Below are 16,748 nucleotides of genomic sequence, written 5' to 3' on the forward strand. Positions count from 1 at the left end.
TATGCCCCACTCTCTTATTCCAATGACTAGTTCTTAGGCAAATTTTGTTAGACAAATCCCCATGCCAGCCATCTGGCATGAGTGAGACTCAACAGCCTAGCTTTGTTGTGTGCCCCTATTTAATCCTAAACTCCTACTATGTCCCCAGCCACCTTCTCCTTTTGAACCTCCCTAGAAGTCTGAGCCAGTAATTCTCAAACGTGTAGGTACATCAAAATCACCCTAAGGACTTGTTAAAACACAGATGGGTTCTACTCCCTGAGTTTCTAATTCAGTAGGCCTGGGATGGGGATCAAGGATTTGTATTTCCTGCAAGCTCCCATGTGATGCTGAAACTGCTGGCCCAAAACTACATGTCGAGAAATAGTAGTCTGGACCAATAGCCGAAGCCTGCAGCTCTCTTACCAAGACTACCCATGAGCTGATAACCCAGTTTTGACTTGACTACCAAGATTCTGACCTTGATTTTGCCCTCCGGACTCATATACCAATTGTATCCCAGTTATAATTGCTAGTTTATATATTGTACTAGTAACCTTGTTCTGTTGATCTGTGTGGTGTCTCCTGCCTTGCCTTGTTGTCACACACATTAACGACAATTAATAGTTTTAAATGTTTGTCATCTGTATAATCTAAAAACAAAACTGGTCTCATCCAATTTCGAGTTCTCATAAATTTCAGCAAAGAACAACAAAAGATAAGCACATTTTGTGTAAACATTGCAGTAGGAAGAATTTATTCTGGATTACATGTCAACTAATAACATTAATTGAAGTATTGATTGAAATGTGAATTATAAGAAGATCAGGAGGTGCATTAAATGTGAGAAGAAAGAGATTTTAAAGAAATCATTCTCCTAAACTAAGCCAAAAAACCAAAAGCCCGTTGCCATCGAGTCGATTCCGACTCAAAGTGACCCCATAGGACAGAGTAGAACTGCCCCATAGAGTTTCCAAGGAGTGTCTGGTGGATTCTAACTGCCAACCTTTAGGTCAGCAGCTGTAGCATTTAACCACTACCCCACCAGAGTTTCCAAATGAAACCAAACAGAGGGCCAGCTGAAGAAGAAGAGCTAAGGATGTTAATTTGACTTTGAATAGATTCAAGGAGGGGTCAAAGAAGGGATTAAGAAATGGTTGGAAAGAAGATACACAAATGGCCAATAAGCACATGAAAAGGTGCTCAACACCGTTATTCATCAGGGAAATGCAAATCAAAATCACAATAAGGTACCACAAGAATGTCTATAATAATAATAAAAAAGAAATACATTTAAAAAAAAGTGTTGGCAAGGAAGTGAAAGAATTGGAGTACTCACACACTGCTAGTGAGGATGCAAAATGATGCAGTCATTTTTAAAAAGCAGTTTGGTTGTTCCTCAATAAGTTAAACGTAGAGTTACTATACCACCAGCAATCTGACTCCTAGATATATACCCAAATTGAAAAGAGGGACTCAGACAGCTACTTGTATGACAATGCTCATCGTGGCATGATTCACAATAGTCAAAAGGTGGAGACAATGCAAATGTACAGCAGCTGATAAATGGATTAACAAATGTGGTATATTCATATAATGAAATATTATTCGGCCATAAGAGGGAATGAAGTACTTATACCTGTTACAACATGGATGAATCTTGAAAACATTATGCTAAGCAAAAGAAGCCAGTAACTCAAGGCCACATATTATTGTATGCTTCCATTCATAAAAAATGCCCAGAATAGGCAAATACACAGAGATACACATAGATAGCAATAGTGATAGTTACACAACTCTGTTACTATACACGTTAAAGAAAATAAGCTTAAAAAAGAAAAAAAAAAAATGATGTTGGGGCATGACAAAAAATTCAGGCACATGGTAGTTAATACATATTTGGTATATAGTTACCTAAACACATTAAGATAAATTGGTTAATTAATTAGTATTGACTATGTCTTTTTTTTTTTATGTCCAGAATGGAAACCCTGGTGGCATAGTGGTTAAGTGCTACGGCTGCTAACCAAAGAGTTGGCAGTTCAAATCTGCCAGACGCTCCTTGGAAACTCTATGGGGCAGTTCTACTCTGTCCTATAGGGTAGCTATGAGTTGGAATCGACTGGACGGCACTGGGTTTGGTTTTTGGTTTGTATGTCCAGAATGGAAACCCTAGCTGCACAGTGGTTAAGAGCTAAGGCAGCTACCAAGAGTTTAGCAGTTCGAAACCACCAGCCACTCCTTTGAAACCCTATGAGGCTGCTCTACCCTGTCATATAGGGTCACTATGAGTCAGAATCAACTCAACAGCTACATGGCAAAGTGTTTAAGTGCTAACCAAAAGGTCAATGGTTCAAACCTACCAGGTGCTCTGTAGGAAAAAGATGTGGCAACCTGCTTCCATATAGATCACAGCCTTGGAAAACCTATGGGGCAGTTCTACTCTATCCTATAGGCAGTGGCCTATCTAGAGTATCGCACTGCCACTCTGAAGTTTCTATTAACCTGATAAGGCCTGAGAGCCCAGCCTCCGAAGACCATTAGCAACTCTCAACTTATAAGCAGAACAGCATGAACCACCTCCCCTTCTAATTGGTTTCTCCAGATGTTTTTTAGGCAATCGGCCAACTTCCTGCCCAAGGTAAGAACTAGCGGCTGGGGTCTGCAGACCACAGAACGAGTTAAGACCAAATCTGGCCCACCCAACATGCACAGAATCATCAACCCCGTCCTCTGGAACCCTGGAACCTTTCTCCCACCAGATGAAAGCAAATTTTAGAGGCCCAGATTGGGGGAAGGCTGTCACAAATGAGGGGATGGAGCCTAAGATTCAGTTTGAGAGAGGCCCCCTCCCCCAGCTTTTGAACTGATCCAGTGTAGATGACAGAACCACCCTGGGAACGTCTTTTTAGGCCAGACCAATCAACAGCCTTGTTCCTTCCTGTCAGGACCCTCCCCGAATAAATACTGTTTCAGCCATTATTCATGAGCCATCTTGGCAATGCAAGTCCCGGTGTGCTCCTCTGCTTGGCCAATCAAATAAAACTTCTTCTTTTGCTTTCACCTGTTTCACGCCTCTATGGCCACAACAAGCAGACCTGGAACAGTCCGGTTACAGGCCCAGTGTTCTTCCTCAAGCAAGGTAATGAGTTAATTAAAAGATTAAAGAGCTTGGCTTGTATTTTTGAACTGATAATATGGTAAAGTTATCTGAAAGAAGGATGTCAGATGTCTGGCTATGGGTGCCACTTCAGTGCTTGCCATATGTGCCACCTTCCCTAGGTTTGCTGAAGACAAGCCGGGTTAATAGAAATCGCTCAGTGATATCACGTGCCCAGGGCTGGTGTAATACCTGCCATACCCTAGTTATATGTCTGCCTATAGGGTCTCTATGAGTCAGAATGAACTCTTTATGTTGTAAAGACAAGTACAAATGGAAAAGAAACAGTTGAACTTCCCTGGTGAAAATAGAAAGATTCTCCTTCTTCCATTGCTTTCTCTAGATTTTACTTTAGATAACTTGTAATTGTAAATTCTTTGCCTTTCTAGAAAGTATGTAAATGTAACTTCAGGTAATTCTTTTACACCTGCCTGTTTTTCATGGAAGGAGATTAGCATGAACTCAGGTGGCCCAGCCCCATCTCAGGGCCAGAAGAATTAGGAAAATTAACAATTATATTTAAAATATGGGTGTAATGATTGCACCCCCTTACCTACATAATAGTTAAGATTTCTCTCTGTCTTTGCAATCTCTTTAGCAGATTTCCTGTGTGCGTCACATTCTGGAAATGCTTATTCAATAATAAAACCTTTCTCTCCTATTCTTTGAGGAGATTTCTAGGTTGGGAATAAATTTCTTTACTAATAACTTTTCCCCAACAATGTCCGGAATATGCAAAATATGGAAGAAGACACTCTAAAATAAGACCAGGAAAATGGAGTTTTGTCACTCTCTGTGAAATCTCTGTAGGGGTGTTAATAGCACGAATGAGAAGGCTCAGATAAAACTTTTCCACAAGGACCCCACAGGACAGACACTCTGACTTCATCTCTTGCCAATAATTGGACAAAACACACAGTAAGAAGTACAGAACTACCCACGAATCTAAGGACTGAGAGTCATTTCCATTTTTCGCAGCCTGGGTATTTCAAAGCAAACTGGCCAATTGTTCAAGTGCTCAAAATGCAAGTGAAGGTCATAAATAATAAGTAAAGGGAGACAAACTACAGTGAGGCTTGGAGGACACACAAGCATTTAATTCTCCAGCAGGTGACCTGAAGCCTTTAGATGTGATTATGCTAACTGATCACAGGGCTTTCTCCAGGAACAGAATTACAAAGCCTCATTACAGAAAGCACAATGCTTTGTTTTACAAATAAACTCTATGGAGAACTCTCTTCCATGAAAAACACTTTAGGTTAAAGACTTGTAAGCCAAAGCTACCATCCTCTTAGGAGCTGAAGACTATCCCTCCCCCTGTCCCCACCAGGAAGATTTTCAGAGTCTCTGTGTTTTGGCCCTAGGCTTACTTGCCTTCATCAACAGATAGAAGCCTGAGGGTTCATGAGTGAGCGTTTATAGCAGCTACCTCTGTGATGTGCCTTAAGAAATGTTGAGAAGGTCCCTGTGTCCAGTGGTGGGATGGGGAGTTTGGGTATGTCTCCCTCTCCATCATTCCCCCAAATCTGGGAGTGACCTGTTCTATGAAAGGGGAAAACTGAACTTTCAGAGACACAGAGATTATACAAAGATAATAATAGCTAATCCTCATGAAATGCTTACTGGGTGCCAAGCACTAGTCTATGTCTTTTTATATCAACTCATTTAATCCTCACAACAATCCTGAGTTAAATAACATTATTATTTTACTTTATAGATAAGGAAACCGAAGCACAGAGGGTTTAAATATCTTACCAAAGGTTACACAGCTAGTAAAGGGCAGAGATGGGATTCAAACTCAGGTGAAGATCTTGCTCCAAACCACTATGCCATAGGGTCTCTTCAGCCATGGACAATCTTGATTCATGCTGATACCTCAGTGTGATAACTAATGGGGCCTCTTTTTGCTCTCAAAAGTATTCTGCAATTTTCATGTCCAAATATAGGCATATAACCAAAATACAAGATCGGAAACTGCTAATTGCCACAGCAAAGTTATAAATAAAGAGGTTGGGATTGGGGAACATAAGGGAGGAAAGGATTTTTATCCATTTGAAAGGTAAAATTATTAGCTCTTTCCCAATAAGTATGTAATTTAGAGAAAGCGAGTATGGAATTTAAATATATTACTGTCCTCACTCTAAATTTAACACTGACCACAAAGAAACTGGTATAGACAAAGACATTGTGGATAGTGAACACTGATGGACTACTTTCATCTTTCCTTAACGTTAGCACTCACCAAAACCTCGTATTAAAAACATCCATAAAAAAGCAAAGAAGATCCAGTTCTGGCCAAGGCTGAGCAGACACAATTCTTCCTAGTCCTACTGTTGTTGTTGTTGCTCAGTTGATTTCGACTCATGGAAACCCCAAGTGTTTGGGGTAGAACTGCTCCACAGGGTTTTCAAGGCTGTGATCTTTCCTTTCAGAAGCGGATTAGCAGACTTGTCTTCTGAGGTGCCTCTGGGTGAGATCCAAATGTCAACCTTTTAGCTAGTACTTAAGCATTTAGCCATTTGTACCATCTAGGGACAATTTTTTTTTTTTTTTTTAGGGACACCTCATTCCTACTGTCAAGTATAGTTAAAACCCTGGGTGTAAAATGGAAAACAACTATTAGAAGGCTCTGGGAGGCAGAGAGGAAGCAGACAGGCTTGGGGCTCTGGACTCAAGCAAGGATCTTGCATTATACTTGGTACCTTTGTATTTCACTTCATGTAGATTTTATCTCCATTTAGAAAAAGGAACGGTATGGCAATGTAGTAAGCAATAGCATCATGCATATCACTGTTCCCATGGATAATTTTAAAAGCAGAAAATAATGGATATTTGTGAGTGGTCGTTTATTTTTTTATTGATGTGCAGGTTATATTCCAAGAACAAAATTCACAAAATACAGCAAATTTTGAATCAATAATTGTTCTTGTAATTATTTTTGGGCATGAACCTATGTTCTTAAGAAAATATTTATATCTAAACCATATAGTTTGAAGGTGTTTCTTTTTTTTTTTAAGGACCAAACATTTGCTCTGTAGAAAAATAAGCTTTTACTTGCTTTTTATCACTCACAAACACACACACGGAGCAAAGAGGAATCACTCATTAAAGTTTTCAGAGATGCGTTTGAGAGAGTAACTTACACCTGCTGGGGGACAGTTTCCCTCCAAATTACTTTGCTGTCTGGCAGCAATAATATGCTGTTGACTCACTCCCTGTAACAGGCTGTGTAATCCAAAGATGGCTGCAACATCTCCCCTCTCACATGCTCTTATGCAGTGTGATCTTGCCACTCCTTCATCAAAAGCTGAAGAATAAGTCCCCTCCCACTGAACCTCAGCCATCTGTAGTGACTTGCCTTAACCAATAGAATGGGTAGCAATAATGCTGTGGGGCTTCCCCTCTCATTGACAGGAAGGTGAGAGGAAGCCTTACAGGTTTTACCTTAGTCTCTTAGAAGATTTGCTGTCCAGATGTACCCTCTAGGAACCCAGCTGTCATGCTGCGAGAAGCCTAAGCCATATTGTGTAGGCATTCCAAAAGACAGGTCCAGCTGAACCCATCCTTTTTGTCATCCCAAACCGAACACCTGACTTGTGAATGAAGGAGCCTCCGGACGACCCCAGGCCCCGGTCATTCAAGCATTTCCAAATGAGGACCCGGACATTGTGGGACAGAGACAAACATTTTGAATTTCTATCCCACAGAGTCTGTAAGCCTTATAACATAGTCATAGAGTTATTCCACCAAGATTTAGATGTGTTTTTTCACTGCAGAAGATAACTGAAACATTTTCCTTCAATTTGCTTAACTCCCCAGGAAGCAACCATATGAAGCAGATTCATTCTCTAACGTGGATTGTTATCTTTCTTGACCACATTATCCTAAAGGAAATGGAAGCACCTGAAGTTTTATACTTGCTTTAACTTTGGGGTTGACTTGGAGTGGTAGAGTATCAACTTGACAATATGTTAGCCCTTGATTTAAATTTAAATGCCTCTTGCAAGAGGCACCTATTCCTCCCTGCTCTTCTGAAGTCACTGTTACTGATTCTGATGGCACTCACATGACTGAATCTCACCATGATGTATGCCGAAAATAGCACAGAAGCTATGGGCATCTTCTTAGTGTTTAAATTTCAGCTTTACCATATACTATGTGGTAATTATGGGCAACATTTTGAGTCTTATCTGTCATATTTTCATACTAAAACTTTATTTGTAAGAACCCTTGATATTATTAGAAATAATGATTATAGTTCTTCACACAGGGTTGTTGTTGTTAATTGCCAGCAAGTCACTCTGACTCATGGCAACCCCAGGTAAAATAGAATGAAATGTTGCCTGGTCCTGCGTCATCTTCATGATGGCTGGTACGCTTGAGTTCATTGTTGCAGCCACTGTGCATCTTGCGTGGTTTCAAACCCAGAAGGTTCATCTTCCAGCGCTATGTAGACAATGTTCTGTTGTGATCCATGGGGTTTTCACTGTCCAATTTTTGGAAGTAGATCACCAGGCCTTTCTTCATAATCTGTCTTATTCTGGGAGTTCTGCTGAAACCTGTCCACCATGGGTGACCCAGCTGGTATTTGAAATCTCGATGGCATAGCTCCTGACATCATAGCAACATACAAGCCATCACAGTATAACAAACTGACAGAAAGGTGGTGGTCACACAGGGGAGAAATCCCCAAATTTGCAGTCATTATTATTAGATATACTCTGTCACACATATGGAGCATTAGTTTACAGTATGTAGATGCATTAAAGCTTTAAGTTCCTTCTCTACACCAGGACTTGTTCTGTTCCCTAAGCGCCAAATGACAGGGTGCTGGGCTTCTCAACTGTTGGTGGTCCTTTTTTCATATAATAGGAGATCCTGGAAGATTCCACATCACTATTCAGTGGATGTTCTTTCCAGAGACTTTAGAAAAGCCTCTATAGTATTTCCCTGAGAAATGGCACCAGTGTTTCCCATTAAAAAATCTAATAAATGTTTTTCAACTCCACGTTATGTTCTGAATTTATAGGAATAACCTGAGCAAAAAAGGTCTTGGCAGTCATTTAATGGAATTATTATAAAAGCAAATTTATATGCAGATTATTGGACAGTATTTATTTCATCATACATGAGCATTTTGAAATTAGTTTCAGAAAAAGGGCACTCCATAATAAACTTTTAATTTCAAAAGTTGCACAAGGTAAGGGCTGAAAATTATAATAGGCCAGGTACCATGTCAACTCTGATATACTACAACACTTCTTTATGAACACATTACATTTTGGAGAGCTAATAATGAAAAGAAGTGATGCTGAGATGATGAATTGATGCTATGCAATTAGACCTATTAGAATTCACAAGAGTCGACAGGCAATAATCAAACCCCTTTCATGCTGCCCATTGCAATTATCTTTGCACTTAAGAATCAACAAAGCACGTAATGACTTGCACTCGATTAAGGAATTCATGAGAAATGGAATTTTAATTAGTGTGTAGAAAATTTGGGCCATTTATTACTTTACAGGACAACAAATTGTGAAAACTAGTTGAGGAGTTAAAAGCAGTCAGGAGTGATAGATGCTTGCCTGATTATGGTGAGGAAGTGGACAATGAAAATTTCCAGTAATTCCCATCCCCCATAAAAAATGACAATAAAGTCAACCTAATATTAGGGACTAAATAAGCAGTAACTGCATTATTGCTAAAATACAAATAGTCAAGATAATACCCACAATCGCTCCTGCAGTCTGTGAATTAATGGAAACAGAGCAAAGATTATGAATGCAATGACATTTTCCACTCCATTCATAAAACGATCAGCAAAGAAAATCATTATTTATGAAAATCGATCACTAGTTCAATCCTCAAAGTCAAACTATACATGAACAATTCTGGAAGTTGTTATCTGCATCCTATTTGAAAACTGTATTTACTTCGTTATTGAAAATTATGCTAATTTGAGACATAAGATCTAAGTGTTTAAAATGTGCAAAGCATTTGAATAAGGATATACGCTGACAGATTGTGGCAAGTATTGAAGCTGCCCACCTCCAACCTCCATTTTCTTCTTTCTTCTCAGCAACAGAATCTTAATATTTAGCTGTGTTTGTTGCTTCCAGGAATAAAATAATTACATTTTCCCCACTTTCTACCCAAATAAGTGTGGTCATGTGACCAAACATTGCATGCAAAACTGCAAAATCATAATGTCCCTCATTTGATTCTTCTGCATTTCTTTCTTTTTGCCCTGAAATATCCTTACTTGATGATGGCTGGAACTCTAGCTGTCTGTTTAGGCCATGCCATCAAGTCAGTTCTGACTCAACAAGAGGGGTAGCTAAAATATTATATCTTTTAATTACAGATACCTTTATAATTTATGAGAGGCCTGGTAGCACAGTGGTTAAAAGTTTGGTTGCTAATCAAAAGGCTGGCAGTTCAAATCCACCAGCTGCTCCTTAGAAACCCTATGGGTCAGTTCTACTCTATCCTATAGGGTCGCTATGAGTCAGAATGGATGGCAATGGATTTTTTTTTTTTTTTTTGGCCTTATAATTTATGAGTCCCTAGGTGGTGCAAATAGTTAACGTGTTTGACTGCTAACCAAAAGGTTACAGATTTGAGCACATCCAGAAGTACCTCAGAAGAAAGGGCTGGTCATCTACTTCTGAAAAATCAGCCATTAAAAATGCTACGGAGCAGAGTTCTACCCCGACACGCGTGGGTTTGCTGAGTCAGGATTGGCTCTATGGCAACCGGCTTCTTCTTCTTTTTTTCTTTTTTTCAATAATTTACATAATTCTACCATACACACGATTTTCGCATTTGAGTTGTAGAAACTGTGTAAAATAGGTCACTTAGATATTTGCTTCTTACTTTCTTTTGTATGCTGCTACTTCTCCCTGGGATGACTGAGGATTTTAAATCACATTAAAAAATAGATGAACTTAAAAACTACAATTCCCAAAAGCATCCAAAGGAAAAGAAAGACTGATTATGGAGACCTTGGGCTGTGTCAGGTATTGCAGATGAATACTAAATTTAGTGATGAGCTTCCAGGCGGCTAAAGCAAGGAACGCGCAAGCTTGTCTGAAGAGACAGTCTACTTTCTCTTAACCTGGTAATGAATTTAACAAAGAATACCCTGTCTAGTTCTCATGTAAGGGATGACATAGAAGATGTCTTTAACGGTAGTTACGTAACTGATACAGGCACGTTCTTATACAGACATTATACTGTTTTAAAAGAACCACAGGACATGTGATTATGTCTTAATGTGGCAAAAAGTTTTTCTCAACTTAGCTAAAGTGATCTGACCTAGGCAGAATCTACTTTTCTTAAGTTAAATTTTAGAGCACCTAGAAGAATAAATGGTTAGCTTGGTCCTTCACACGTCTCTCTCAAACATCAGGTACCTGAAGTGATCTTGGAGTGATCTTTAGTTCTTTGATGGATGACCACCAAAATAGGACTGCCCTCTGTCCACGCCTCAGGGATCCCCACACATCACAAATACACATGCACAATTTACTTTTGTCACTTGGGATCCAGCATTGAGCACTGGTGGAGCTTGCTGTACAATCCTACACATCTGACCTCATCATTAACACTGTTCAGGCCCAGGGAAATGTTTCTCCATATCTCTTACCCTGTATCTCAAAAACAAAAGAAGTCTTTACTTAAATGCCACGAAGGGTGTGGGTTGTGATTCTGCTGACTTCAGAGAGGAAAATTGTTTCAGTGTCAGGAGGATCTAACAGCAGAAGTGCTTAGTTAAGGAAAAAATGAATACTAGTTTATCAAATCCTTTCTCTAAAATAGTATGAATGTACTAGATTATCAAATAATGCAGTGTTGCTTCCTAGGAGAAAAAAGTATCCATTTTCCCACCTCTCTTCATATCTCAAACTTTGGTTTCCAGAGGTGTTCATCAATTAGTGCTGAATGTATGACAGTTGCACATGGCAGCTGAGGAACATATTGTGATAATAAACAATTCATATGATTGTTGAATGCACTGGTTGTCTTGATGCATAACTTGTAAATGTTTACCCATATGGCATGAGGTCTCCATTTGTGCCTTTGTCCTGGGCCCTGAAAATATTAGGGGACACATGGCCAAAGTGTTAAAATTTTATGTAGCAAATTAAAAAAAGGGGTTCCTCTGTTTTGTATGCTAGACATATGGGAGGGGCACTAATCATTAGTGTCATTTTATAGATTAGGAAGCTGAGCCCCACAGAGGAAGCCTATGCCAGCAACCCAGTTCCCTTCCAGACAATCTAAGAGGCTTTCCACCAAACCATGTTTCATCCCAATGTAATTAACTTGTATTTTATGTCAGAGATGTTAGAGTTCGAGTACTTCCAAATCACTGCTAATCATCACGTGCTCCACAGACTAGCAGCGTAAACATCACCTGGGAGTTTGTTGTTGTTGTTAGGTGCTGTCGAGTCGGTTCTGACTCATAGCAACCCTATGCACAACAGAATGAAACACTGCCTGGCCCTGTGCCATCCTCACAATCGTTGTTATGCTTGAGCTCATTGTCTCAGCCACTGTGGCAATCCACCTTGTTGAGGGTCTTCCTCTTTTCCACTGACCCTGTACTTTGTCAAACATGATGTCCTTCTCCAGGGACTGATCCCTCCGGACAACATATCCAAAGTATGTAAAACGCAGTCTCCCCATCCTTGCTTCTAAGGAACATTCTGGTGGTACTTCTTCTAAGACAGCTGTGTTCATTCTTTTGGCAGTCCGTGGTATATTCAATATTCTTCACCAACGCCACAATTCAAAGGCGTCAATTCTTCTGTCTTCCTTATTCATTGTCCAGCTTTCACATGCATATGATGCAATTGAAAATACCATGGCTTGGGTCAGTCGCACCTTAGTCTTCAAGGTGACATCTTTGCTTTTCAAAACTCTAAAGAGGTCCTTTGCAGCAAATTTGCCCAATGCAATGCATCTTTTGATTTCTTGACTGCTGCTTCCATGGCTGTTGACTGTGGATCCAAGTAAAATGAAATCCCTGACAACTTCAATCTTTTCTCCGTTTATCATGATGTTGCTCATTGGTCCAGTTGTGAGGATTTTTGTTTTCTTTATGTTGAGGTGCAATCCACACTGAAGGCTGTGGTCTTTGATCTTCATTAGTATGTGCTTCACGTCCTCCTCACTTTCAGCAAGCAAGGTTGTGTCATCTGCATAACACAGGTTGTTAATGAGTCTTCCTCCAATCCTGATGCCCCGTTCTTCATATAGTCCAGCTTCTCATATTATTTGCTCAGAATGCAGATTGAATAGGTATCGTGAAAGACTACAACCCTGAGCTTGTTAGAAATGTAAAATGTTGAGCCTCACCCCAGACCTGGTAAGTCAGAATTTCTAGGGGTAGGGCCAGAAATCTGTGCTTAATGATCTTTCCAGTGATTCCTTTATGCACTCCCAATATATAATGTTTCTAACTTCTTATTACTCAAAGTTTGGTCCATGGACCAGTATCCTTCGCATCTCCTAGACGCTGATTAGAAACACAGAACCTCATGTCCCACCAAAACCAAAACCCACTGCTATAAAAGTAATTTCAACTCATAGTAACCCTATAGGACAGAGTGGAACTGCCTCATAGAGTTTTCAAGACTGAAATCTTTATAGGAGCAGACTGGCACAGCTTTCTCCTGCAGAACAGCTAGTGGGTTTGAACCTCCGACATTTTGGTTAGCAGCCAAGCTCTTTAACCACTGTGCCAGCAGGGCTTCTCTTCAGGCTCCGCCAGACCTGCTGAATCAGGCTCTGTACTTTAACAAGAGCCCCAGGAGATTTACACAAGCATTAAATTTGAATAAGTGCTATTCTTTAGCCTACCTGTAGCTTAAACAAATAATTGGTAGATTGGATAGATTTATTCTCTGAACTACAAATCTGGATTATGCATAAAAACCCATTGTTGTCTAGTTAATTCCAACTCAGAGCGATCTTATAGGACAGAGTAGAACTGCCCCATAGAATTCCCAAAGAGCACCTGGTGGATTCAAACTGCTGACATTTTGGTTAGCAGCCATATCTCTTAAACCCTGTGCCATCAGGGTTTCTGGATTATGCATCCTGCCGTTTAAATAAGCTGTAATCAGTGTTAACAAATAGCACAAACCTGGGGTTCCTATTGACTCTCCTTGCTTAGTTAATATGATTTCACTTACTATCAAGTTACACAGGCTGTCTAAGCCATAGACCAATTTTACAAAGCACATTAGACATTTTAGGTCTATTTCTCAGAGAGTGGCACATTTTGCTTAGCAGTTCAAATATTTAAATATGATATAACCGCATCGGTGAATGTCATTTTTAAAAGACAAGAGTCTTTTACAAGTTTTAGCAAATTCCTAGCCTGCTAATAACACTATTTTGATTTTTCTCTCCTTTAACCCACTGAAACTAATGTGTTAATCGGGTGAAAGGGTCGGGAATTGCACAGAGAACCAGATGGGGGAAAAAAAGAGAACGCAATTTGACCCAAAGGAAGGTTATAGAACGTGTAGCCATTAAAATAACATGTGAAGCTTCAGTATTTAAATGTCATTGTTGACATCTAAAATAAAAATGGAGAAAGTCCATTTGAAACCACAAAACTTTTTTTCTTTTTAACTCAGTTTTTCCTTCAACACCAACAGACTTGTGAGCGCATATGCTAGTGAAACAGGATGTTAGCTGAAAGCATGTTTCAGAAGGTGAGATGACATTGGAGGTAGGTTTTTGATAAGACTAGAGGTTTTCTCCTTTGTTTTTCAATGATAATTTACTCTCATAAATGTTTTAGTGTTTAAATTTGAAAACAATTAAAATTTTATAACTATTTTGGTCCTTACTTTGACAAAATACAGAAGCAGAATTATATTTTACAAACATTACAACAGTAACAGATGAAAGTATTTCACAAATATGACAAAGATTGATACATTTAATTCATAAAAAGCTCATGCAAATCAATAGAAAATCCCTATTTCTTCAATCTAAAATGTTAATTATAATAATATTTACAATTATAACAAAAAGAGAGTCACTTAATGGATGTTCACCATGTGCACAATATTTGAAACTGAAGATCAGTCAAGGTGTCAAAAGATAGGCATTTATGTCAACAATGTTCAATATGTGCTTGCTCCCCAAGACATTTCTACACTTCTGGAACACTAGTCTCTGGAAATTAAAAAAATAAAAAAATAAAAATTTGCAAGTAATGGTAATCATAAAATTGTTTCTCACAGGGTTCTACACAATAGACAAAATTGGAAACAAATAAATAAATAAACTGCCAACAACAAGCCAAAAACCAAAACCAAACCAATTGCCATATATAGTCGATTCCGACTCATATTGATCCTGTGAGGCAGAGTAGAATGCTTCACAGGGTTTCCAAGGAGAGGCTGGTAGATTCAAACTACCAAACTTTTGGTTAGCAGCCAAGCTCTTAACCACTGTGCCATGAGGGTTCCTGCCAACAACAGGGGAATGGTTAAATGAATTATTGTACATTTACCCAAAGGAATATTATACCATCATTAAACAGGAATTGTGAAAAAGTTTAAGTAGCCTTGGTGACACTTGGTTAAGTGCTTGGCTGTTCGCTGAAAGGTAGGCGTTTCAAACCCACCAGCTGCACCAAAGGTAAAAAATATGGCAGTCTGCTTCTGCAAAGATTTAGAGCCTTAGAAACCCTATGAGGCAGTCTTCTCTGTCCTATAGAGTCCCTATGATCCAGAATTCCACTGGAGGGCAGTGGGTTTCTGGGTTTGGGTGAGAAAAGTTAATTACACTGGATGATACATTATTTTATTCAAAACATGAAGACAACTGCATATACAATGATCTCTAGGATGTTGTTGTTAGGTGCCATTGAGTTGGCTCCTATCCATAACGACTCAGTGTTCTACGGAAAGAAACACTGCCCAGTCCTTGGCCATCCTCATGAGCGTTGTTCTGCTTGAACCTATTGTTGTAGCCACTGTGTTAGTCCATCTTGTTGAGGGTCTTCTTCTTTACTGATCCGGTACTTTACTGATGTCGTTCTCCAGGGACTGTTCCCTCCTGATAACATGTCCAAAGTGTGTAAGACATAGTCTTGCCATCATTGCTTCTAAGGAGCATTCTGGTTGTACTTCTTCCAAGACAGATTTGTTCATTCTTTTGGCAGTCTATGGTATATTCAATATTCTTGGCCAACACCACAATTCTTCTTAGGTCTTCCTTATTCATTTGTCCACCTTTCGCATGCATATGATGCGATTGAAAATATCATGGTTTGGCTCAGGCACACCTTAGTTTTCAAGGTGACACCTTTACTTTACAGCATTTTAAAGAGGTCCTTTGCAACAGATTTGCCTAACGCAATGTGTCTTTTGATTTGACTGCTGCTTCCATTGGCATTGCTTGTGGAGCCAAGTAAAATGAAATCCTTGACAACTTCAATCTTTTCTCGGTTTATCATGATGTTGCTTATTAGTCCAGTTGTGAGGATTTCTGTTTTTTTTCTGTTGAGGTGTAATCCGTACTGAAGGCTGTCATTTTTGATCTTCATTAGTAAGTGCTTCAAGTCCTTTTCACTTTCAGCAAGCAAGGTTGTGTCATCTGCATAACACAGGTTGTTAAAAAGTCTTCCTCCAGTTCTGATGCCGCCTTCTTCTTCATACAGTCCAGCTTCTCAGATTATTTGCTCAGCATACAGATTGAATGGGTATGGTGAAAGGATACAACCCTGATGCACACCTTTTCTGATTTTAAACCACTCAGTATAACCTTGTTCTGCGTGAACAACCGCCGCTTGGTCTATCTGCAGGCTCCTCATGAGCACAATTAAGTGTTCTGGAATTCTCATTCTTTGCAATGCTATCCACAGTTTGCTATAATCCACATGAATGTCTTTGCATAGTCAATAAAACACAGGTAAACATCTGCATTCAGTTAGAATCCATCTGATATCAGCAGTGATATCCCTGGTTCCACGTCCTCTTCTGAAAAAAAAAAAAAAATGAATGCGGCCAGAATTTCTGGCAGTTCCCTGTTGATATACTGCTGCAGTCACTTTTGAATGATCTTCAGCAAAATTTTACTTCCGTGAGATATTAATGATATTGTTCCATAAATCCCACATGTGGTTGGATCACCTTTTTGGGAATAGGCATAAGTATGGATTTTTTCCAGTCAGTTGGCCAGGAAGCTGTCTTCCAAATTTCTTGTCATAGATAAGTGCATTTGTTTGTTGAAACATCTTAATTGATAGTCAGTCTGTTCCTAGAGCCTTGTTTTTCGCCAGCGCCTTCAGTGCAGCTTGGATTTCTTCCCTCAGTACCACTGGCTCCTGATCATATGCTATCTCCTGAAATGGTTGAATGTCAACTGATTTTTTTGGTATAGCGACTCTGTGTATTCTTCCATCTTCTTTTGATAGTTCCTGCTTTGTTTAATATTTTCCCTGTAGAATCCTTCAACGTTGCAACTCAAGGCTTAACTTTTTTCTTCAGTCCTTTCAGCTTGCCAAATGCTAAGCATGTTCTTCCCTTTTGGTTTTCTGTCTCCAGGTCTTTACATGTCATTGTAATATTTTACTTTG

The sequence above is a fragment of the Loxodonta africana genome, chromosome 24 (genome assembly GCF_030014295.1).
Source record: "Loxodonta africana isolate mLoxAfr1 chromosome 24, mLoxAfr1.hap2, whole genome shotgun sequence".
Classification (NCBI taxonomy): Eukaryota; Metazoa; Chordata; class Mammalia; order Proboscidea; family Elephantidae; genus Loxodonta; species Loxodonta africana.